Genomic DNA, 27,223 nt, shown 5'->3' with positions numbered 1-27,223 from the left:
TAAACCTTGGTTAAGCCTTTTAAATTTATGCTTCTTTTTTGAATTATCTGAGCTATAAAATAATCTGAGCACAGTAGCAACTGTGAATTGAAAGCAAAATCAATCTTATTAACAACACTGATTAAAATGTTAAATCTTTGCTCTGTAAATATAAGTTTCTATGAACGAAAATAAATGTTAACATTAAATCTGCAGTTATTTTTGTTAACCTCAAGGCTCCCTAGGCGGTGAGAAAGTGTTATTTTACAAAACGAATGAGTCTATTTCCTTGTACTACAGGAAGGTTTTAATTTTGATGACAATGAAAGGCATCCCTAGTACCTAGGTAACAGCTATTTACATACTGGATTGGAGTTTGCAATTCAAACCATTTTTACATAGGGTGAAATAAGCCCTGCCTCCTTTTATGCTCAAACTGGGTTAATCAAAAACATCAATCAGTTTCATACTGTAAAAGAGGTGAAAAGAATACAGTTTAAGTACTCTATATATTTATTTTGCTACTCAGCCATGTAGGACAAATGTGTGCTTCTGTATAGTATCATGCAGGCAAAATGATGTTACGTTTTCTCTCACATTCTCACATCTTTTAGTATATTTAAATTAAATTAAGAGCCAGGTCTAGGATTGCATAAAAAGCCACAATTCTTCCATTACATTTCCATACCTAGTGCATTTCCAAAATGGTAAACTGGATACAAATAAAGCCAGGAAAATTGTTTTTGATGCATCTTAGCTTTTGCATCAAAAAATATTAAAATAAGCACTTAAGGCAAAGAGTTGTCTTTCAAGCTATAGTAGCTTTTTTCCTCCACAAAATCCATCAGCTTTTGAAGAGGAGTAAGTCATTCATTTGAAAACAGAGGTCATATCAGAAAAAAAGACAGTATATGCATGACTAACAAAATCCTCTCATTCATGAGAAAAGTTTTATTTAAATTTCAAATCAGTAGTGAACCTTAACCAAACACTTTTTGACCAAGAAAGAAAATGAACTCTGTATTTCTATGGAGATAGTTTGTGAAGCATAACATATGATAGATCTTATCTTTCTTATGACGTTGCTTATCACTTGAAGGTACAGTAGGTCATGAAAATGTACAGCACAACTCATAATGTTTAATTCACTTTCTTAGTACTCATCATTCTGTATGGCGCCAAATAAGTAATCCTTGAAGCCAATCAGATAATTTCATTATCCTTAAGCAAACCCTTGTATAACATACTGGGAAATACTTTTTTGATGGTTAAAAATAAACTTTAATAGCAGTTGTTAGCAAACTAATATAAATCATATTGAATCACAGAAATGAACTATTCTTTGTTTTCAAAGATGGTGCAGAGCTAATGTCACTTAAACACTTTATATCCAGCATCTTTATTTGCAACATTAGCTAGCCATCTTGAATTTTTTAAAATATATATATAATACAACTGGCTTGGGAAAATACTTGTAAAAATACATTATACAAAGCTAAAGTTAGTAGATCATTTGGGAAATCAAAAGAAAAATTATTAGAAATGGAGGTTATTGAAAATTTCCATCTGAATGTGACTGAATAAAGTTCTGCAGGCAAATTTGACACATAAGAAACACAAAAAAAGGTAGTAATTTTAATATTTTCAAGTTTTGGATATTAAGCATTTTATGGATCAGATAATTAATTATATTTTTCACTTGCTGTCAAGCTATGTGTTTTCATTTGGATTACATCAAATCCACATGGTTATGTTAACCTCCTGTTAACAAATACAACACATCACTGGAGAATAATAAAATATGACTTGTTGGAGATGTTTGGAGGCAGACCGCCATACATAGCATCATAGCATACATTTTCCACATACAATTTCTGAATCAGAATCGGACAGATAGAAACCAAAATACATCATTTACTGATATGGTGAATATAGGAAGACTTGGCTTATATTTGAGGGCAAGAGGACTTCTTAATATTTAACCCCAAACTAGGTGGGATTCTTCCCATAGAGACTTCTTAGAGGAGTGGAGCGGAGTGAAAATATCCTTCGTATGCCTTTGTATCCCTATGAGAAAGAGAAACAGAGGCATGGAATTATAAGTACTCTTTCCATGCTTATAAGTTAGAAAATCATTCCACCTGAAATGGAGTCGGAATATAGATAGAGGGGGGCCTGGGCGCCTGGGTGGCACAGTGGTTAAGCGTCTGCCTTCAGCTCAGGGCGTGATCCTGGTTATGGGATCGAGCCCCACATCAGGCTCCTCTGCTGAGAGCCTGCTTCTTCCTCCCCCACTCCCCCTGCTTGTGTTCCCTCTCTCGCTGGCTGTCTCTATCTCTGTCAAGTAAATAAATAAAAAAAAAATCTTAAAAAAAAAAAGAATATGGATAGAGAGGGCAAGAATAATAGCCAATGAAGGCTCCTTCCACATGCAAGGAGATACCACTAGTGGATAAACAGGCTAACACTTGCTCCCCCTAAAACATCTCTTGGATATGGGATAATGGAGCCAAATAAGGAATGGTGCAAGGTAAACAATGACTCTGTGACCAAAATTGCTATTTTAATCAATATTTATCAAGTAGTTGTCATGAGCAAAGGATAATGCTTTATACAGATAATTGCAAAGAGGTAGAGCTCAATAAATAATTGTTTAATTAGTAAAAGAATGAAATAAAAGTTTCAACTGAACACAAAAATCAAAGTCAAAAGTTCATTGAGTTAATTGGTACTGATTCCAATTATCTTTGTTTAGTTAGAAAAAGAAAAAGCAAGCAAGCACTATTCAGAGCTCCGATTTGCCCTGTCATGTGTTTAATATTTTTATTTCTTTTGTGGTAGATGGCAAAAATGGCCTCATTGCTCCCCTGTTTCATGTATCCAGTCTTTGTCATCTAATTTTGCAATGTTCTGGAGTTGACCATATGGCTTGTTTGTGTCAACAAGATATAGCAAACATAACCAAACAGAAGCTGGAAAACTGCTTGAATGACTATAAGCTTGATCTCTTTCTTGCATTGCTGCCATCACCATGCCTAGTCTAGAACATGCTGGAGTCTAAGAAATACATAGCAGAGTCAAATTATTCCTGTTATCCCATCCAAGGCCTGCCTAAGTAAGTCCAAAACCAGTAAAGAGAGTGCAACAAAATTCAGCAGATCCAACTAGAAAGCAGGCAACCCAGGCACTTGGGCATTGAAAGTTTATTGTTGTTTGCCACTGAAGATTTGTGTGTGGGTTTTGTTTGTTTGCTTGTTTGTTTGTTTTTTAAGATTTACTTATTTATTTGAGAGAGAGAGAGAGAGAGAGGTGGGGGCAGGGAGGGGCAGAGGGAGAGAAGAGAATCCCAATCACACTCCCCACTGAGTGCAGAGCCTGACTTAAAGCTGCTTCCCAGGACCTGTAATCATAATCTGAGCCTCAATCTAGTCAGAGGCTCAACCTACTGAGCTACACAGGTGCCCCTTGGGTTCTGTTTATACAGCATTATAGTGGCTATAGATAAATGGTAGAGCTTCTTTCCATTCTGTCTTCCTCCCTTTATCCTTCATTCTTTCTTTCTTTCTTTTTCTTTCTTTCTTTCTTTCTTTCTTTCTTTCTTTCTTTCTTTCTTTCTTTCTTCAGTGATAAATCAAAATTTATTCATCATATGCTGTGTGCTAAGCACTATGTAGAGAACTGGAGATGCAAGGCATTAACCCAATCACTTTATCTTTGTCTCTACAATCCTTGTCAATTTTCTCTCTACAATCTATGCTCTCTTATGACTATCAAAATCAATAGGCTATAAAATTAAGTGACTATCTGCAGCCAAGTATAATTTCGTTAATTGTTGAATTCAAAGCCCTTTGAGCATCTAAATAATAATAGACAGTGCTTAGTCATTACTTTTATTGTTGGCTCTAGCCTTATGTCCTAAAGTTTGGGCACAAAGCCATGTGCAAATCTGTAAGGTCGCTGGTGTCTGAAGTGTTTGGAAAGAAAACAGATAGAGTGGAAGATACTTTAATTATAGGAGTTGCCAGAAAGAATATATATATGAATGTGGGACTACAAGAGATATGATGGTATAACTATCTGTACTGAATGTCATACTTTTAATGATGTTATAGAAAAAAATCTAAAACACATAGATTCATATTTAATTAAAATTTCTTATTATAAAGACTCTCCAAATAATACAAATACATAAAATTAAAATGATATATTGTATAATACATAATAAATTACTTTTATATATAAAATATGTATATATGTATACACATATAAAGAAAAGTATATAATTTAATGCCATATGCCTATTAACCCAAACTCAACAATTATCAATTTAAGGACAATTTTGTTTCATCTATATCCATACTTTTCTTTCTTGATTTAATTTTGAAGCAAATTCCTGTCAGCATATAATTTTATCTGTAAACAGTACATATACCTGAAAGATAGAGTCTAAAAAAGCAGTAATCCCATTAACACAATAAAAAATACTTCTTAATATTAGTAAATTCCACAGTCCATGTTCAAATATTGCCAATCGTCTCATAAGTGTTCAAAGCAAGAGCCAAAAAAGAGGTTCCACACATTGTAATTGGTAGATATATTTTTATGTCTCTCAATTTTAAATGATTAATTCTTTTTTTCCCCTTGCAATTTATATTTTGAAGAAAGTCATTTATTTGAATTCATACAGCTTGACTTTTGATGCAAATCATATAACATATTTCTCTGACTCATGTATTTCCTGAAACTTGGAAGTTAGATCTATGGGCTTGATCATATTTTGGTTAGACTTTCCTGCAAAAATACTTCAGAGGTAGTTTTGTCTATTTCCATCAGGAAGCACTGATGCCTCTCTTAAATATATTAATTATCTAAATCCACCAATTCATTGAGGGCTGCAAAATGGTGGTATTCTAATTTTATCTCTTTCAATTGTTAACAAGCTAGAACATAATTATAAAGAGAAACTTCTCAAGACATATTCGATACCTGGGATTCAGTTGGTATGGGGAAAGTTGGATACATTTTTCATTCTGTATTAGCCAGTTTTCGAAATAATCAATTGGTGACTTTGCATCTTCCATAAGTGAACAATGACTTTTCTTTCTCTTCCCCCTTTCTGTTGTTTCTTATTTCTTTTTAAAGAACCTTAATTACCAATGGATTTAATCATATTTGATGTATTTTCATTCATTGGTCAGTGGGAGATCCTTTAAATTGGCTATTGAGTCCTTTCATTTAAACACCAGTAATCTTCGATGCTTTCTTTTGCTTTCTTATTGGTAAAATATGACAGACTCATCTTGTACATCTTCTTCCCTAGAACTGGAATCAGTCACTTCTTCAGGAAGCCCTGGACATCTTTGTATGGGAAATTATGTTAGAGACTACAGTCCTACCACTCACTGGTAGCACCATGCAACTAAGTTCATCATAGTTTCTAGGCTTTTTCAATGGGAGAGCTAACAAATGCACTGCATGATACTTAATGGCTTCATTCAGATGCTTTGAATTCAAATTTAGAACCAATTGAATTAGAATTGTATATATAACCTCATTGATCTTGCATCTACATTTCCTATCAACCAGTGCTAGAAATCCACTTTCCCAAAGACTCCAATATAATTACTCTTTGGCTTTATTCTACAATACACATATAACACTATCAGTACTATCAAAAAAATACTGTCAACACCATCACCAATAATTTGATCACACAAATAGTTTGAAATTATTTTTTTTTCAGGGTTTTTTTTGTGTGTTTAGGATATATGTCACTTAGGAACACAAATCTTGTGTTTAGTCATTTGAAATAGTTCCTTCTCCTCTTTGTTATGCCAGGAATAGACTAAATAATTAGAGTATATAAATATTTAAAATATAGCCTCCAATTTCAAGATATTTCTAAATCATTTGAACTTTCATTCATAATTATTTAAATTATTTTCATTATTTTAAGTCAAACTCACAAACAAGATGTAGTTATTAGTCTCCGAAATGGCCCTTAAACATCTTTGCCTCCTGGTATTCGTGCCCTTGTATAGTTCCCTAAGGTTAATCAGTACGACCAATAACATACTTTGAAAGTGATGATGTGTGACTTCTCAGGATAGGTCATAAAAGACGTTGTGGTTTCAGCCTTCATCTTTTGAATCACTCGTGAGGAGAAACCAGCTACCATGTCTAATGCATTTCTCAATAGTTTGTTAAAGGGTGCATCCTTTGGGCCCTCTCAAAGAATGGAGTGTTTAGTGTGCATTTGCACATAGTATATCTACTTCCACATGTGTCTTTTTAAGCCTTCTGAGTCCTCCCTTCACATAATACCAAAGAAAATCAACTTTGTTGGACATAGGCTACTGTCAAATCCATGTTTTAGTGTAAAGCAGTTTGCTAGAGCTGCTTTTATTGCTGCAGCCACCATATTAAATCCAGTCTGTGATAAGATGTGCATCCATGTCAATCACATGACATGATCAAAAATTATATTCTGTCCCCTGTGGTTTAACACTTCTAGAACTCATTACCACCTGCATATATTTCCCAAAGTTTCTGGTGATATAAATTAACAAAACATTGCTATCATTATGAAAGTATAAACTATCTTCTACTTAGTTAGACTTAACTCTTGTTTCCTTCAAGCTACTAAATCTGACACGGAATAGAAATCTAGAGGCAATAATGGGTGAGTTGGGGGGGATCTTGCAGTGCACAGCATTTCTTTATATGTCAGTGCTTCGGTAAGTTTATTACGTGGTCTTCAAGCAAGAAGAGCTCGTTTCCTCAGACGTGGGAGGAGGGGAAGCTTTTGCTGGTAAAGAAGACTTAGAAAAACTAGGGTTCAGGATGTTCAGCATTATTCAAGTTCACCCATGTGTTTCCATTCCAAACTACAGTACCCCAGTCTTTCCCAATCAGTGCTCTTTCAGTTAGAAATCTATAAGTTCAATTTATACTGTACTTTTTCAACTGAACAATTAAATGTTGGGTCTTATATTCATCAGGCTTGTCTCTGTGGCTGTAAGGAATGAATGGTTCCATTAGGTCTGCATATATGCATATATATAGTTATTCATATATATATACACACACACACTAGCATATACATGCATGCCTATGGATATACTTATATATCATATTCTATATATATATTTACACATGTATAGAATTTATATCTATATATTATATACATTTATATATATTCTTTCATACATTATGTGTTATACATATATATAAATATGTTTTATTATTGTACGACTATTATTCTTTTGAAACGCCGGGCTCTGGGAATCCTGAATTTTTAGAACATCATATAAGGAATCAGTGAACTCTGAAATATGCATCATTAATAATAATAATAAACACCTTTAAAGCTAAAAAGTATAGGATAGATAATTCATATACATTGTCTCACAGAATTCTCAGTACTATAATCCCCAAATTAATCTCAGTATTATAATCCCCAAATTAAAGAAAGTGAGGCTCAGAGAGGTGAAGAGGTTATCCTTAGATGCAGAGGAAAAAGAGGACAGACCAAAGATTCAAGCAATGTTTATAGCATTTTAAAGTTTTTTTTTTCCTTTTTCTAAATAGCTCCACTATCTCAATTCAGGATTAGACATGTGTTTTCAAGTACATTTATCATCCCATGTAAAGAACCCACATATCTTCCATTTTAACGAGAGTAAGTTGAGGAACATCTGAGGTGAGCTGTTTAGACTCAGCTCCTTCTGTCCATGTGGAGAAATCTAGGCATGTGTGTGATGAAAAAGAAAAGGAGTGAATAAAAAATGTGGTAAAAGCAGAGAATTGACCTTGCATTTCTGTAGGTTTAAGTGGGTGGTATGCTTATACCCTTTTCTAATTACTAAGATGTGACTCTCTGGGCAAATGTTGCCAGATTATGCCATGCCAAAATGGCCATGGGGCCTTTCGAAGAACAAGTAATTGATGTTGACTTGCAAAGCCCTGCACCAGGCAAAAAGCTTCCACATGCAATCATGAGCAGAAACATAAAGAACCTAGTGATGAGTGGCTTCTCCATTCTGATATGATTGATTATGGGAGTCACAAGTGATGTGGGAGGGATCACTAAATAGAACAACCTCAAGGAAAGTCATCCTTTGTCCAAGATGAGTCTAGGAAGAGGGTACGGCACTGAAAAGATGAATTATGGTTTGGATTAGGAAGTGATAAATGAGATCCTTCTGTTGATATTCAGTGGAATCCAGTGGCTATTTGAGATGGCTAGGGAATGTAACTGCTTGAGGAGATAGAGATCTTTGGTGAGTTAGGTTTTTACAGCACTTTAGTTGACATGACATTTCTGTATCTCCTTAGGAATAGTACATTGGCTACAATTTCCTGAAGTCCAACTTTCATCTCCATATCACAGTTTTATTCTTTCTATCTGTCCTAAATTCCTCCTCCCAGGATTACATATTGATTATTTCTGAAGAAGAAAATAAATACTAATATTTCAAAAATTGGCTATGTGAAATTGCAAAAGATTAATTAATACCTATATTTGTTTTGTTCTAGTGTAAATGTTGTAAAATTTTACCAAGTCCACTTACTGCAGTGATCTTTCGTGAATGGAATGATGACTCCTTTTGGTTTCTGCTTATGAAATTCATTAAGTGCTGAAACTCCTATCACGTTCTGCCCTCTCCCACACCCCCTACTGCCCCACTACTGCCTGTGATCTTCAGACCTGGGGCACAGGGTTTTAGTCCTTGTCTGTTGTTTCTGCTTCCCTCTGCTGCAAGGGGTTTGCTTGTCTGTCACAGTTAGTAGACACCGAGGGACTCTGTTCAACTCTGGAAACAAGGCAGCTCCCTTTGCTCCTTCTTGAGGTTTAAGCTAAAATTGTTGAAATGACCGTGCCCTCCTTATCCAGAACTCCCTTTTGACTTCTGAGTGAGATTTAAAGTGTCAGAAGATATCTAAGCCTTAAACTGTTCCTCCCATCATTGCCTTTCCTTTTCTCTCTTTTTCACTTTTCTTCCTGCAGTCCAACTCCTTCAACCACACACATGACCCTCCTGAGATTTCCTGCTGAATATCCTGAATTTGCTTCAGCTATTAAAGCATCAAGAATATTTTCTTCTCTTATTTTCATTCTTATGTAGTGCAAGATGTGATACTTTCATCTTTTTATTTGGGATAGACCAAATTAGTATAAAATGAAGAGCTAACTGCTAGATGTGGTTGTCGATTTAATGAAAAGAAAGAAAATCTAACTGCATGCAAATAACTGTACCATACACATTTATACATGCTTAAAGCAGACTTAGCTATGTGGGCTGGTTGTCACATCCTTTAGTATAATCAAGACCAGATCAGAATCTCTGAGTACTATTAGACTATCTGTTAATTTCTATTCTTGGGTGGAGGGAAGAGAAATTATGGGATAAAATGATGAGAAAACCCATTAAAGGTTTGTTATCTTAAGAAGCTTAAAAATAACCGCAAGGTAGACATGTTCTGAGTAATTTCATAATTCAGTCAGCAAGATGAAAATTTAACAGAATAAAATTTAGGTCTTTAGATAATTTTCACTTCTACCACTATGTATACTCATACTAACTGAAGATGATGTTGAAAAAGGATTCATTTTTTATTCGCTCTTTTCTTCCTCATGAGCTTGGATTTAAGAGAAGTAGACATAATTTTTTTTTTAAGAGAAAGCATGCAAGCACACATTGCAAATTGGGGGGGGGGCGGTTGGGACAGAGGAAGAGGAAGAGAGAGAGTCTTAAACAGGCTCCATGCTGGAGGTGGGGCTGGATTCCACAGCCCAGAGATCATGACCTGAACCAAAATCAAGAGTCAGATGCTTAACCGACTGAGTCAGCCAGGTACCCTAAGAAGTAGACATAATTTTTGATGTGTGTATGTGCATTTGGACTAATTTTTGGTGTGTATGTGCCTTTAGACTAATGTTTAACTTTTTGTCCTTCAGTTACACCAACATTAAAATGCCATGAAATATCACACCAACATTAATCAGTACATAAACTAGATAATGCCTGTTAGGTTTCGATAGTTCTTTAGAGAAAGATATTGTCATTTGGTTCAACTCATTTGTAAATGACCAAAAATGTAAAAATCAAGAACTTATTTCACTCTTTCAATTTATATTATAAAATTTCAAGTTTATTGGCATTTTTTGTTTGCACTACATAGGACTCTGAACTCTGCTCAGGTTCAAATCAGATCAAAGCATTTATTATACAACAGAGGCAAGGGTTCCATGATGAATAAGAAAGTTAATGTAAAATAAAATTATTCACATTTTAATGTTACATGATTAAAAGAATAAAGCATTTGGTAAAAATTAAAAAAAAAGATATATCAAGATTAATCTTTTTTACTATAGCCTGCCATTATATCTCTACAGTTCTTTTCTTAAATGTTTCATATTCAAAATTTTAGAGTCTGATTTAATTAGAAGAAATTTCAACCACAATTTTCCTGAGAGTTGTTTTCCTGTAAATTGTGTCTTTTACCCTTTATTGGATCACTGATCCTGTCTACTATCTACTGAAAGTGGTGACAACTCTGTCTAGGTAAAGCTGAGTGTTAATCAATGGCCTTTACTGAAAGCAACTAAAATCAACTCTGGATGGCTCACACAGAAAAATGATTTACCAAAGGATTGAAGTAATTCACCGAACCTTTGGGTGAGGGTGAGAAAATTTGGCTTGGGGGTATGCAATCCAGAACAATGCCCAAAACACACCATACAATGTTGTTGCCCATCCAGAGCTTCCATGTCCAACACTGGAGGCTGTTGCAGGAAACTTGACTTTTGCTGCTTTTGAAAACTAGATCCGGTTGAGGTTACCTTTGCCATGAAGTTTTGAGGCCTCAGGGCATGAGCACCATGGGCCAGGAAAGTGCATGGTCAGAGTCGGTTAGGCCAAGCCCATCAGTGCTGAGATAGCATGAGAAGCTGAAGAACCATAGTTCTTTGTTCATTGATTTAGCCAATAACATGTAAGAGCTGGTATGCCTGGGAAATCACAAGGAATAACATAAAGAAATAGTTTGTGGATTTGACAAAGTTTCTGAGAAGCCTGAAGATGACTGTGGCTAAGTCAAAGGAATTTTATAAGAATTTTCTCTAGAAGTGTTTGTCATTTTTGGAATAAGCTGTAGGGCTGCTTTGGGAAAATGAACTAGGGCAGAGGCAATAAAAACACAGTGATACCACCCGTAGTGCTAGAACAGAAAATGGGAAGTCCTAAGATGAAGGTAGGAAAAAGCCCATAAAGTAATGTTAAGAAAATAATGTTTAAAATGGAATTAAAAATGACTTAACCCATAAAGGAAGATTATAAATGAGGCAAAATTTAAGACAGGGGTGTATGTGTGTGTGTGTGTGTGTGAGTGTGTGTATGTGTGGTCTCAAGAATCAAGTAATGAGTTGCAACCTGTATTAGTTAGCTTGGGTTGCCATAACAAAACAGCACAAGATCAGGTGACTTAAACAACAGAAATTTGTTTCTACTATTTCTTTTTGGAGACTAGATGTCCAAGGTTAAGGTTTAGCAGGCCTCAGTTTTTGGTGAGAGGTCTTTTCCTGGCTTGCAGATAGCTGCCTTCTTTCTGGAACTTGGCACGGCCATTCCTCTAAGTGTGCACAAAGAGAGAGAGAGACAGGAGACAGAGAGAGAGATAGTGCTCTGAAGTCTCTTCTTATCAGGACACTAATACCATTGGATCAGGACCTTTACCCCTATGACCACATTTAATCATACTTACCTCCTTCTAGGCCCGATTTCCAAATATAGTTGCACTGGGAGTTAAGGCTTCAACATTTGAATTTTGAGAGGACACAATTCCATCCACAGCAAACATTAAGCATATTTTATGTAATGGTATTGATATTTTATGATGTCAAGTATTTTGTGGCTAAGCATTTTTAACCCAAACACATGTCACTGTGAAAAATGCTAAAGTTATACACACATACACACACTCTAAAGCAATATATATTTAAATTTATATTTATATATATTTCTTTAATATACATCATCAGATATGTAGTACATTTGTTTTAAATTCACAGTATTTATTCAGTATCCATTATTTACAGTAGCTACAAGCTAGGAGTTTTTTGGTACACACTCTCATTTAATGCACATAATAAACTAGTGCCACTCTATCAATTTCAGTGGGATTAAAAATTGTCCTTGGGAAACTACTTCCACTCATGGGAAAACAATGAGTAAGATGTAATAAAATATGACTTCATTTCATTTTATTTTATTTTTTCGTCCCAGGGATTTATTGAAAACTCTAAAGCAAGGAACTTGCTTGGTTGTTGGGATGCTATTATATTAGTTTGGGACTTACAGAGGACTAGAGTAACACTTTGAATTTCTGGATAACTCAGTTTCTTTGAAGCTCTAGAAAGGACTACCTGATTCAGTATTTGCCAACTATCTTTAATTTACAGAACTGCATATCTATTTATACACAGGAGAATCTTGAGAGAATATTTGTTTTTAATTGCTGTGTTAGACCCATCCATTCTGAAGGGGGAGTAGCAGTAGGGAAACTTGCTCGATAATCCTACAATCTTCAGTACACTGCTCAAAACCCTACACTGTTGAACACAGACGGGGCCATAGTAGTATTGCTCTGAGAACTGTAACTCTACACAATTGTTTAGTATGGCCAGGCTGTAGATTTAAAGTGCCTTTGATGTAATTTCTAAAGGTATCTTTAAATTCCAAATCTGCATTAATACAGCAAAGAGGCATAATACAGTATTAAAAATAAATAAAAAGGCAACTGAACAAATTTGCAAACAAAAATCCATGCCACATTTATCAGAAATTGTACACAAGAACATTCATATAATGATGTCAGTCTTAGTGTACAGATCTGTCTTCCTCTGGGATAGTACTTGTATATTTTGAGTTATAATGATCTCATAGCATTTCTTCCCTCCACCCACCTAGTTTGGAGTATACAATCTGAAGTAAGTTTCATTTGTCTGATAATATTTTAGGTACTATATATAATTTAGATATTCCCAGAGTTGACAGATAATTCTTGTTTGCCTATGCCTAGGACCACAGGGATTTCTTGAGTTGATTGTACATATTTCTTTCCTTGAGATAGCACTTACTTTTCCCTGTTTAGAGAAGAAAGTCTCCATTGTACAATTTGTTTTCACCAAGGAATTTGCTTGCTTATTTCATGGGCATGTTTATTATGGAACATTCTTTGAACTAGATCTGGTGTTGCCCATGATGTATGATGAATATAGTTAAATTGGTGGACAGAGATAGACTGACAAACCAAGTTTTAAGAGATCATGAATATGTATTCAATAATGTTGACTGAACAAGAATTTTCTATCAGATCCTGGAAATTATAGATTGATAGTTTTACAAAATGATGAATATCATTAATAGTAATTTTAAGCAGGATTGACTTTTCTGTTGGAGAGGGATTGTTGGAATAATAAAGTGAAACTATGTATTTTATTCTTATTCTTTTTACTGTATTTTATCTTTAACTTAAAGAATCAAAATTAATGGTTTATTTGGCTTTTCATTTAGATAGCTAAGCGATAATCTTGTTATATCATAGTAACATTTTCAATGAAAAAAGGGAAGATTTTAATAAAGCATGAACCTGTCAATATTCCTGATTATCCTGAGCAATGAAGAGAGATTTTTGGTTCTATTACTAAGGGACGCAATCAATTGGAAGATAATAAGATTAAATAAATAGTAGTTGAATTTTAAATATATTTCATCTCTATTAAAGTTTATATTAACATTGTTTTTTGCTTATAATATTGATTTAACTTATTAAAAACTGTATATTGGAGGAGAATCAAAATAGATCTAAAGGAAGTTTAGTTTTGGTGTGTTTCAGTAACTTAAAAATTTTCTTAATATTTATCACAGGAGCACCTGGGTGGCTCAGTCAGTTAAGGATCTGCCTTCAGCTCAGGTCATGATCCCAGGGTCCTGGGATCGAGCCCCACATCAGGCTCCCTGCTCAGTGGGGAGTCTGCCTCTACCCCCTCCCTCCCCCTGCTCATGCTCTCTCTCTCTCAAATCAATAAATAGAATCCCCCCAAAAATATTTATCCTAGCAGTGTGATTAAGATTTTAGAATAAAACCCTAAAATTGAAGTGTTTGTGTTGTCATTCTTTCATGATTGTAGTACCTATTTTTTGTTGAGATATTTGATAACCAAAACAATGGTCCCCAGGGATATCCACACCCTAACCTTTGGAATTTTCAAGTATGTTACATCACTTGAGAGGAAATAAAAAAGGAATTAAAAGGAAAATTAAAGTTGCAAATGGAATTAAATTTGCTGATCTGTTGACCTTAAAATAGAGAGCTTTTCCTGGATTATTTGTCTGTGCCCAGTGTAATCACAAAGATTTTTAAATGTGGAGCAAGAGCTAAAATAGGAGGTCAAAGTGGTTCTGTGTAAGAAAGACTTGACTCACCTTTTCTGGTTTTGAAGTTGGAGAAAAGGGTCACTAGCTAAAGAAGTTAGGTGGCCTCTAAAAGCTGGGAAAAGGTAGGAAGCTGATTCTTCTCAGGGCCTTGGGAAAGGAACACAGCTGTGCAGACACTGCTGTTAGTCAGGAGTCACTCTCAGGTCCTAGAGCCTGCACTCGCACATGACAACTTAGTTCTTCAAAGTCAGCATGAGAATATTTCCAGTGGGCTATATAAATGTCTTATGTAATGTAACCAAATCATGAAGTGATTATCCCCTCGTTTTCATAAGCCCTGCTTACACTCAGGAAGAACATATACAGGGTAAATAAACCATAGGACAGGAATCTTGGGGGCCATTTTGGAATTGTGTCTACCACATTTTAGGTGTCTCTCTCTCTCTCCCTATAGACACAAAAGCACAAACACACACACACACATAGACACATATGCTTGTTTTATATTATCAAGTGGACATATCAGTTTCTTATAATATTTGATTTTTTCAATTGTTTTTTACTAGTTCAGTCATAATATTTATGTTTTAACTCCTGGATCCCATCTGATTCATGAAAATACCATGAAGAAAATAAAAAGAATTTCTCCGTGCATCCTTTCTCTCATAACATTCACTTGTATACTCACCATCACCAAAACCACAGCACTAGTGACGCTAACATTTCAGATCATTGTTTTTAATATTTGCATTAAAAAATTAATTTATTAGAGTTAAGTAAAAATTAATGCACAGCTCCACATTTCTGGTGGCAGAAAGAACTATAGCTGAAAAATCTTCACACTGATCTAGCACTTTATATTCTCAATAAGTCTAGTGATTAATTAAATCCTAATATTCTTACAAAAGAGATTGGGCATTTTTATAAATTAGAAAAATCACAGCAAAGGTCTTAAATCAAGTCTTTATCATTGTCCAGATTAACTACAGATGAAAAAAATAAACCTCTTTAATACACTGTCCTTTTTTTAGTGCAGCTTAAAATTTTAAGTAATATATAAGAACAAAAAATATATGTTTAATGTATTATATTGAGATTTTAAGGAATAAACTGTAGTTAGAATACATATTAGCATTATTGTAGAAAGACTGCAGAAGCTCTTCAGGGGAAACCATCTCACTTTTTTTTTTTAAGATGTTATTTATTTATTTATTTGAGAGAGTTTGCGAGAGTGAGAGGGTGGGCAGGGGAGGGGCAGATGGAGAGGGAGAGAAAGAATATCATGCAGACTCTGTGCTGAGTGCAGAGCCCAACACAGGGCTCTCTGGAGATCATGACCTGAGCTGAAACCAAGAATCTGAGGATTAATCAGCTGAGCCATCCAGGAGCCCCATCATTCCATCTTTTTTAAAGAAACGTATGTAGTAGTTGAACAGAGACATTTCATTATGATCTGGGGGACCAGACAACATGCACCACAAATCCTATTTGGTTACAGGATAAGAAACAACTGTTGACTTTATAAAAATCTTTTTATTAAGAGAAAAGTCAGTAGTACTCTCATTGCTATATATCTAATAGAGATAAATATCCTTCTAGTTTTTCTTCTTTCTTCCCAATGTAACTGCCATGTGGATCAAGTATCTCTTGTGGGATATAATCATAAACTGTATTTATTTATTCTTGTAGGGAGTCAGACACCCTTCTATTTGACTAATACTGTTCAGAGCTGAAATGTGTTCATTGGGTACGGAAATGGTTAAAAGTATTCCCTCAATAGATACTTTCTTGGGTTCTTTGGAGACTGCTTTGCATGACCCTTCCGCCTAATGGGAGTCTTCACATGTGGTTTCCTTGTCCTGGTGATGGCCTCTCCTTCTTGCTTTCTTTTTCTCTCTGGTTTTCAGTGTTTTACTGCTGCATAAGCTCTCCCTCACTGTTGGGTTTCCATTGCCCTGCTGGTGGGGAATCCCAGGCAACATCAGTGCAAACCCACCAGGCTATCTCTCATAGGATACCCACATCTGGTTCCACAGATATACTTTGTTAAGATGATCTTGGGGAAAGAAGCAGATCCCAGTGCAAAAGCACCTTTTCTTCCCTTAGGAGATGAAACTGTCAGGGAATTACTCATCCTTAAATTTCTCAAGCTAATTAAGACATCTGTCCACCATGTACACCAACTGCAGGAAACAAATACTAAGTTCCATGACTAGCTTTTTCATGGTTCTCTGTCTTTAGTCAAGGTGAAGGGAGAATTACACGCATTCTCCTTCCTTGGGGAGGAGAGTGGATGGACGCCACACACAAGAGCACACCAAACACTGTAGCCAACTCTTTTAATCTTCTACTTCCCCTCTTGTTGTGAATGAAAGGGTTGAAAACAAATGGTTTTCCACAGTCACCTTTTGTAAGTTCCACACGATGGTCTCACACTTCATTTTGGAATGTAAGCATCTATTTTCTTGATTGTTGGTAGAAAATGTTAAAATATTTTTATTTTAATATTTTGTTACACTAGCTTAAAAAATGAACACACTTATGTATATTAATTAAATGTAGTTTTCTTTTTTTAAGATTTTATTTGAGAGAGGAGAGAAAGAGAGAGCATGCACACAGGTGGGGGGTGGGTCAAAGGAAGAAACAGAATAAGCTGAGCAGGGAGCCTGATGTGGGGCTTGATCCCAGGACCCTGGGATCATGACCTGAGCTGAAGGCAGATGCTAAACTGACTGAGCCACCCAGGCGCCCCTAAATATATAGTTTTCTTAACTGTCTTGTAATTCAATTGCATATCATGCTTTATTCGATTGAGTTCTAAGAACTTTCCATCTTAGTACATGTTATTTGTAAACTTGATTTTGATGGATGTCTAATATTTAATAGCACAGATGTACTATCAATTACTCAATAATTTTCCATTCATGTAAAATCTGATTTTTAGTATTATATGTTACATTGTAATGAGCAGGCTTTTGTCAATTTTCCCTTCTAAAAGGGTATAACAATTTCAATTCCCACCAGTACTGTTTAAGCAAGTTCACTTTTGACAACCTTGACCACATTTGTTCAATTTAATATGTAAAAATAGTATTTCATTGATTTTTCCATTTGCATTTATTTAAGTGAAATTGAAATGCTTTTGCATGATTACTGTTTTTTCCTCCGATTTGATAGGCTCTGTCTCTTAATAGGTGGGTTCATTTTTCTGTCACTTTTATATTTATATTCACTTTCAACATATCATTCTATAATTTCTTTTTGTAATCCTTTTCCTTTCTTTTCTATTTGTCTATTTATCTTTTACTTCTTTTGGTTTGAGAACACTCTCTGTATTTCCCCTCCTTTTCTCCTTGACTGTTTTAAGCTATAGACTGCAATTGTGTTTTTAGAGGTTATCCCAATATAAAATCTTGACCAAAAGTTTTTCAAAACAAGGCCTGTATTTAGTCAGCAACTCTTTTTCCTGTAAAAGGCACCTAACTAAAGATAATTTACATGCTTAGTGCTCACTTCAGCAGCACATATACTAAACTTGGAACAATACAGAGAAGATTATTAGCATGGCCCCCATGCAAGGATGACACTCAAATTTGTGAAGCAGTCCATATTTTTTCAATGGCGTTAAATTCGAATCTGTCAATAGTTACTCTGAATATAAATGAGCTAAATTCTCCAATCAAAAGACACAAGGTATCAGATTGGATAAAAAAGCAAGACCCATGGATATGCTGTCTGCAAGAGACTCATTTTAGATCCAAAGACACTTCCAGATTGAAATTGTCCATTTGTCATGCTAATGGACATCAAAAGAAAGTTGGAGTATCAGTCCTTATATCAGACAAATTAGAGCTACCCTATGACCCAGCAATTGCACTAATAGGTATTTACCCTGATGATACAAATGAGTGACCTGAAGGGGCACCCGCTCCCCAATGTTTATAGCAACAATGTCCACAAGAGCCAAACTATGCAAAGAGCCCAGATGTCCATCGACAGATGAATGGATAAAGATGTTGTATATATACACATTGAATACTACTCAGCCATCAAAAAAATGAAATCTTGCCTTTTGCAATGATGTGGATGGAACTAGAGGGTATTCTGCTAAGCAAAATAAGTCAATCAGAGAAAGACAATTATCATATGATCTCACTAGTATGTGGAATTTAAGAAACAAAACAGAGAATAAAGGGGGAAGGGAAGGAAAAATAAAGCAAGATGAAATCAGAGAGGGAGAGAAACCATAAGAGACTCTTTATCATAGGAAACAAACTGAGGGTTATTGGAGGAGAGGTGTGTGGGAGGATGGGATACCTGGGTGATGGACATTAAGGAGGGCACGTGATTATAATCGGTCTTGGGTGATTATAATAACTGATGAATCACTGAACTCTACCTCTGAAACTAATATTACACTATATTTTAATTAATTGAATTTAAATAAAAAAGATAATTTACATGCCTAGTGAATAGTCCTTTATAATATTCTCTGGAAACTACACTCTCTGAAGATTTTGTACCAAGAATTATTTAAATATAACAGCATATTTGAACAGAAGATTGTGGTTTACTGGATTCTGCTAGTTTCAAATTTGTGTTACTGAAGGGTATCTTCTAGATGTTATTTATGAAAGAATGTGAATGTCAAGCCCTTTAGATTATCATTACCCAATAAAAATACAACACATACCACAAATGGAAACCATATATGTAATTTTAAATTTTGTAGTAGCCACACTAAAAAAAAGGATGAAATTAATTTCGATTTTAATAACTTATTTAATCCAGTATATCCAAAATATTATCATTTCAACATATAACTAACAAAATGTTAATAGAACATTTTATATTTTTTGTACTAGACCTTTGAAATTTAAGGTATATTTTATACATGTAGAACATCTCCACTCAGAGTAGATTCAGAGAGCTTGATAACTACATATGACCAGTGTGTGTATTGAACAGAGTGGTTCTCAGTCTTCAAAAGACTTTAATTGTAAATACTCAAAATGAGAATAGCTTCTTGCATATACTCCTATTTTTACATTCTATTAAACAAAGAATATTCTATAGCCCTGTTTCCCTCCCTAATGTTCTAAGTTTCCTTCTGTCATTTCCTTTCTGACCCAAGAACTTCCAAGAGCTATATGGTCAGTCTGGTCTGTTGGCAATAAATTATCTTCATTATCTTTATCTGAAAATGTCTTTATTTCCCCTTCATTCCTGAAGTATATAGAAATTTGTTCTGGGTTGAAGTTCTTTCCTTTCAGCACTTGAAAAATGTTTTGCCAATTCCTTCTGGCCTTAATGGTTTCAGATGAGAAGTCTATTATCATTCCATTTGTTGTTCCTTTGTAGGCAATGTGTCATATCGTACTAGCTGTTTTCAAGATTATTTTTCTTTACTTTTAGTTTTCAGAAATCAGATTATGATGTCTTTTGGTGTGGTTTTCTAGTTTTTAAAACTTATTAATCTTTTTGAATACGAAAGCTTGTACCTTTTGCCAAATTTGGGAAATTTTTAGTCACTACTTCAAATATTTTTTGAACCTGACATTTTTCTCTTCTTCTGAAACTTTAACATAACTTTTAGATCTTCTTATTGCCTACATGTCCCTGAAGCTTTGTTCATTTTTTATTTTCAATCCATTTTCTTTCTGTTGCTCAGATGGGTGACTTTTATTGATTGGTCTTCAAATTTATTGGTTCTTTCTTCTATCATCTTTATTCTGCTAGAGAGCATATCCAATGGAATTTTTATTTTGTTTTTTGTGGTTTTTTTTCAACCTCAATCTATAATTTCCATTTGGTTCTTTCTTTCTTTCTTTCTTTCTTTCTTTCTTTCTTTCTTTCTTTCTTTCTTTCTTTCTCTTTAACCTTCTGTTTTGTTGAAATTTGCTATCCTTTCTCCTTGTTTCAATAGTGTTTGTAATTGCTCACTGAAGTATTTTTAGGTGGCCACATTGAAATTCTTGTCAGGTAATTCTGGTAACTGATTTGCCTTGAGGTTGCTCTCTGTTAATTATCTTTTCAATATTCCAGTTGTGATTTTCCTGGTTATTGATATGCCAAGTGATTTTCTAATATACCCTGGACATTTTGGATATTATGGTATTTAAATATGACTCTGGGTCATATTTAAATCTTCTATTTTATCAGGCCGCCACCTTGTCTAGGTTCAGCATACAAGTTCTGGTTTGCCTTTGTGGTTCTTATGGTAATTTAGTTTTCCGTCTTTGCAGTGCTACTCTGCTGTGCTTTGTGTGGTACTTAGAGGCTAGTCAGAAAATGTTAGTGCTTTTCCGAATAGTTGTCCAGCTCTCAAATATTTGTAATGCTAAATCTGGTCAGTTTTTCATATGGGTTACTCAGAAATTGGCCTAGGACATCACATATAGGTTTAAGGAATCCCCTTCACTAGCTCTCTCTCAGCACTGTAGTTAGGATGGAAGGGAGTTCCTCTTGCTGGTGCAGGGTGGCAGTCTACCCTTTGGCCTCCACTGATACAAGCATGACTGGGGTAGTGTAATGCCACCTGCTAAGGCTGGGCAGGGTTGCAAGCCCAGGCTCTCCACTTGGCCTCTGATGACATTGCAAGGGAAGGGGGAAGAAGAAGGAGAGAAGAGGGAGGTGGTGATGATGAGGTGGTGAGAACATGTTTTTTCTTGTGGTGTTAACTGAAGAAATTTACTGATTCTTTGGCTAGAGAGAGCAGTCTTTTCTTGGGCCGTTTTTTCTCTTTTTTTGGCTGTGTCTATTGACATTTCTGGGTTGCCAGCTTCTCTAGCCCCCAGTCTAGAATATAGGAAAAACAAAAAGATGATCCAGAGAACCCACTGCTGTGCCATTCCTCAAGTCCCAAGATATGCCTTCTTCTTGTCACCTTTCATTCCTTTCTTTTGATGCTTGTTGTATTATGTCCAAAGTTTTACTTGAACTTAGTGGAAGAAATGGGATGAAAGGAGTCTATTCCATTTTGTCTGGAACTGGAGCTCTTTTTGTGGAAACCTAATTTACCTTCAATGGTGTTATCAGTGTCTCTAATAACTGATTTCAAAACAATTCACAAATATATTAACGTTCGCAAATGTCGTATTTCCATTCAGTGTACATATTTATTTAAAAAGATCTATACTCTAATATCTAATCAAGTTAAAGAATCTTAGTTAACATAGAATAATTATCCTTCACAGTAAAACTCTGTTTTATCAATTTGGTAAACTGTTCTTCCCAGATAAGGAGTGATTTTCATTTAATTAGTTTTCCTACGCAATAATATTTTAAGTCTTAATACTAAAAATAAGATTCAAAACTTGAAAATAATTCATTACAGTGTTTAATCTTTCAAATACTTTAACAATTTGAAAGAAATGGCAAGGATTATTCAGGGCTTATGCTGTTAAGAGGATCTAATGATGTTTAATCATGTTCTACTAGAATTAATATTACATGTTGAATGAACGGACTTGTTTATCAGAAGAGTTTATGCTTGATCCTGCAAGCATTTTCATGCTGTTACGAAGATGTTTAAGATGTTTTGAGCGTATGCCCATGAAGCACTTACATGTTTTTATGATTTTTGCATATCTTTAAAAATTGCACATAAAATTCAAAAAGGTGTAATACGTTTCCACATATTTAAGACGTAGGCAAGGGGCGCCTGTGTGGCTCAGTCATTAAGCATCTGCCTTCGGCTCAGGTCATGATCCCAGGGTCCTGGGATTGAGCCCCGCATCCGGCTCCCTGCTTGGCGGGAAGCCTGCTTCTCCCTCTCCCACTGCCCCTGCTGGTGTTCCCTCTCTCGCTGTGTCTCTCTCTGTCTAATAAATAAATAAAATCTTAAAAAAAAAAGACATAGGCTAATACATTACTGTATAGACTTTTGAAAGGTATTCTATGCATGGCATTTGTCTTCTTGTAATGTTTATAAATATATATTTTTAATTTATAGTATCATATACTGTAAGTACTGTTACATTCCTGACAGAGCAGTTCCAGGTCTTCATGTAAATATAGGATAAATATCAAAATGTATTTAAGCAATTAAATCTTTTATAATCGTATTAGGTATTAGAAGAAATATTTTGGTTACATTTTGTTTGCCTACACAAATTGTCTGGTGTAACGTTTCAAATGCATACATTTTCAATTCATGCAGTAGTTAAAATGAGTAAAAAAAAATATATGTGCAATGCTTTTCAGTACTTGAAATACTCTGAGGTTTTGATAGTTGTGCTAAAAGAGGTGGTGCAGAATTGTGACTAGCAAGCTACGTTCTCAACTCAGTTTCATGACTGACTTACTGCAAGTCATTAGACGGTTCCTTACAGCTATAGGAGGACACTAGTATGTGACCTCTCACTTTTAAAGATACTAAGAGACGTTGTTGCCTCAAATGCATTATGAATGCCTTAAAAATAGGTATTTTAAAATACAGGGAATTATGTTCTTAAGTAATTTGGAATTCCTGGAGGAAAAGGAAATATATATTCTCACAGCTGAAATACTCTTCAGTGATTCAGTGGCCAGGTGTGGAGGCCGGAGCAGTGCAACTCCATGGGCATAGCAATAATGAGGTGGGACATCGATCACACCCAGGCCTTGGTTAACGCTAAATTTGCAATACAGGGAGCATCAGCCTCAACTTACAAAACACCAGTACAAAAAAAATGATTCCTAAAATCATGTCCCATATACGAACTACAGCTGCTCATTGTCCAGTGATCCCAAAATAAACATTTAGAGTCTATCACCAGATACTAAGTCATTGGTTTGGGAGCCTATAGGGTGTCATCCTTTAGAACTATTGAGGAATGCCACTTAATTTTACTTTGATTCCTATTTAGTCACATAGGTAGTGATAGTGCATGGGATATTTCAGTATCCAGAAGATGTAAAACTCCTTTCTCAACAACAGAGACTTCATTTGTATTTTTTTCTCATGAATCCTGTGTTTGAAGATATTTTTCTCTAGCAAATCGCCAGATTAATTTGTAGACATTTATTTATTAAACAAATAATGTTGATCGCCTGCCATAAATCAAGACTATTCTGGGTCCTGTAGACACAGTTCTTTTCCTAGAGCTAAAAATATTTCCCCATTTCACGGTAATCAAAGAAGGAAAATTTCCGAGTTTCTGATTATTGAATAAAAACCACGCCTAGTAGACTGGCTTTATATAACACCAGGCAAGAGCAAAATATGTTGATGATTTGCTTTAATTCTTTACCTTGTTTATCTTATGTTTCTATCTTATGTTTGTCTTATGTTTCTTGAAAATAGCCCGACAGCCTTTCATTAGTCACTCCAGACACCTAAGGGAACAGAGTATCCCTTTGAGGCAATTGCCTTGTAGCTTGAAACTCTGCTGATTTTAAACAGTTATATTATTGACAAAAATTTATCCTGATCTGTTCTCTACTCTATTTGGTTAGTTGTATAGTTGCTGTATTCGGCTGAGGCCTCCTGGGAATGTGATTAGACAAAGGCACCACAGCTCTAAAATTGCTCATGTTAATAACTGTCTTATATTTTCCCTTCCTATATTTCATTGTATTGTGGATTTTTAAATACTATTCCTATTTCTTACAATTTTTTAAAAAAATCTAGTCTACATAGGGATTGTATGCGATATTATTGTAGTATGAGATTCTCAAGGAACAGACTATATGGGGTGTGTGTGTGTGTGTGTGTGTGTGTGTGTGTGTGTGTTAAAGGTATTTGACAAAACTCTATCTTTATTCTGAACATTTCCTAAAAAAAACTGTTTGTTTAAGCCCTCTTGACTGAGATTTCTGTTACTGTCATGCAAAATTCATTAATAAAAAAGTTGTATATATAATAAAAAAGTAGTGGTCTTCAAAATCATATAACTCATCCTTTATTTTCAATTTTTTTTCCAAAATCTTGTATCTTTATTCCTATTTCATCTATCCCTTTATTGTATTTTTGCAATTCAGAAATAATTTTGGTGAACAACTTCACATATATTATTTTAGTGGTATGTGGGAGGTTTAATTTTGGGGGCCCCCAGTGACACATGACCTTTGATAGTTATGTCCTTGTGAGTTCCCCCCATAACAACTCCAGACATGGCCATGTGACTACCTTTGGCCAATGCAACACTAACATTAAGCGTTAATCTGTCCTCTTGGAATATTCTTATTGGATTCCAGATACCAAGATATATGAGGGATGCCAAGTAGCCATATGGGGTGATCTGCATGGAGAGCAGGAGACCTTGGCTGACAGTCTCAGCTGTCAACTATGCAAATTAAACCATTTGGACCTCTTATTTTGCCCAGGGGCCTACCTGATACCACGTTGTAGGGGAGGAAAAATTCTCTCCTGAACAAGTGACTAAAGCAGAAAGCTTTTATACCTTTGAGGCAAAGAAACCATACATTTGTGAAGACATGAAAAGACAGGTTTTGGGTTAGGGACAGTAAATTCTGGGGTAATAAGTAGGGGTTATATGGTACAGTGTGTGTGGGGGGGTAAAACTGGTGGAAGATCAGAGATATTTTAGCAACTATCTTTATTTCAGACCCATTTCAGTGTCAACTCCAAGTGCCTAGTGATAAGGATGTTCTCGTCTTCCTGGTACAGAAAGGGCACTTTTCAGTGGGAAATTTTATGGCCTGTTTTACCCAGCAAAGGAGGAGTTCAGCTGATGTTTATTGAAAGTACCTTCAGCTCAAAATAATCAGTATGACAAAGTGGCATGTTTCAGGGTGGTGTGTCCTGATCTCCTTCAACATGAAGCAGTGGTAATTCATGGTCAACCCACCAACCCATAGAATCATGACTAGTAATCATTTTATGTTATTTTAGCCTACTGAGTTTTAGAGTAGTTTGTTACATACACATCAATAGATAACCAAAACATGGGATTTCCCATTTTTTTTTGTTTGTTTGTTTTTTGTTGTTTATTTTTTCCCCCATAGCTTGATTTTAGTTCCTCAGAGCATCTATGCCATGGCTATCAAGCCCACAGCTGTATTTCAAAATATAATCTGTGCTTTAGAAAAAAAAACAAAAATGAAAAAGAAATGGCTTATTCCCTAAAGATAAACTTATAGTCTAGTAAGAAACCTATGGCATATGTAACTAAATTTGAGGTTGGGAGTGATATTTCCTGAGAGGTTGAGGGGTAAAGTACCATGAGGGTTGAAAGAAGAGTGAAAATGTCACAGGTTGCCATGTGTGATGGTCATGAAAATATTCCACTCAGATCTCCTGCTGAGGAGAGAATAGTTGACCCTGAGTTCCAGCAGTTGACCCTCAGGGCCCCTCACTGTGTTGGAGCCACACTGTTTCCATTGGCTCTCGCCAGCCGGTAACTGAGCATGATGGGGGTACTAATTCTAGCTCATTTTTTTGAGATGTGCAAATCCTCAACAGGAAGACTCTGATTTGAGGATTTTGTACTGGCTTGGTTGAAACTTCCATTGAACTGTATTGTAGTAAGATTCTCTTCCTATGTGATTCCTTCAACCTTGCCTTCATGTGTTTCAGACTTGCATGTTTTTGCCTTCTTTTATCTCATATTTAGCTTTCACAGACCTTCCTGAGGAAAAAAATCTTGCATATCTAATTGCATCTTGCAGTGTGTTTCTCGGAACGACAGAACTAACACACCATGTGTATTGGGCATTAAAAAACAGAATTCGAACACATTGAAGAGGAACGGCATTCAAAGTAATAGGAAGAATGAAAGGAATCATGAAAGAAGGAAAACTTGATGACTCACATGCAGAACACACAAGAGCAAAATGAATAGGAAGCGGGATCAAAGGAGTAAGACAAGGAAAGTAGGTTGTGGTCTTAAATGCAAAGTGAAACAGTTTGGACTTCATGGCAGGCATGGGAGGGTTTTCCATAAAGGAGTGACATGACCTGAGTTGTGCTTGAGGAACGGTCATCTGCAGCCCCTTGAATTATAGAGAGAGTAGATGCAGAGTATGAATTAGATGATTGCAATTTCCTGTTTCTTCCAGGCAAGTAGGAAGTCAAATAAGAAGCCCAATCTTGTTAACCAATGGAAAAATTGGCACAGCCTTGGCATAAGGAGTAATGATAAGAATGATAACACTCTTATATGTGTACAATGCTCTGGAGTTGATAAAAAGCCTTTTATATAGATTTCATTTTGTTATCATAAATTTAGGGAGTAAATTTTTTATCTCTATTTTGTAGAAGAGGAAACTAAAGCTCAGGGGCTGGGAAGGATAATGTAATTAGTTACAGCACAGAGTTTATAGCTGGCAAGGCCATGAACTAACACCAAATTTTCCAATTCCAGGCCTCGGGCTCTTTATGGTCATACCAAGTGTTAAATCCACGAAAGACTTGGAGGTAAAATAAGTTAGCTAATAAATAGACAAATTAGAACTTATGGGAGAAGTTAAGGTGGGAGATGAGTCTTCTGGACCCGTGTCTACAGAGAAGCTGAAGGAAGCTGTAGGAGTTGATGGGAATATTAATGAAGAGATATTACAGAGAGAAGATTAATCAGAATATTCACACGAATGTTCTAGTTCAATGCTTAAGCGACCAGAGGAGGATTTGTAACAGGGAAAAAACAGCAAATGCTCATTTAACAAATATTTATTGAATACCTACCATTTACCAGTCTGGGATAAAGAGTAAGAAAAATAGACAAAATGGTCTCCATCAAGAAGTTTATGTTCCAGAGATGTTAAAGAAATAGGCTGAAGATTTTTAACAGTCATTAATGAGGGGACTGGTTTGACTATCTAGTACTTATGACCACACATTATATATAGTCACGGGGAGG

At 35.3% G+C, this 27,223-nt stretch overlaps 1 non-coding gene across 1 annotated transcript; it reads left to right on the top strand.

Moving 5' to 3' along the window:
• The first annotated feature begins 17,925 nt into the window (after positions 1-17,925).
• LOC117804539 lies at positions 17,926-18,035 on the top strand. The gene has a single exon (XR_004629015.1). It is a non-coding gene; the product is annotated as a U6 spliceosomal RNA (small nuclear RNA).
• The last annotated feature ends 9,188 nt before the right edge of the window (positions 18,036-27,223 follow it).

Source organism: Ailuropoda melanoleuca, chromosome 11 (assembly GCF_002007445.2).
Source record: "Ailuropoda melanoleuca isolate Jingjing chromosome 11, ASM200744v2, whole genome shotgun sequence".
NCBI classification, from domain to species: Eukaryota; Metazoa; Chordata; class Mammalia; order Carnivora; family Ursidae; genus Ailuropoda; species Ailuropoda melanoleuca.
The sequence above is the reverse complement of the archived record's forward strand: the minus strand, read 5'-3'. Positions and strand labels throughout refer to the sequence as shown.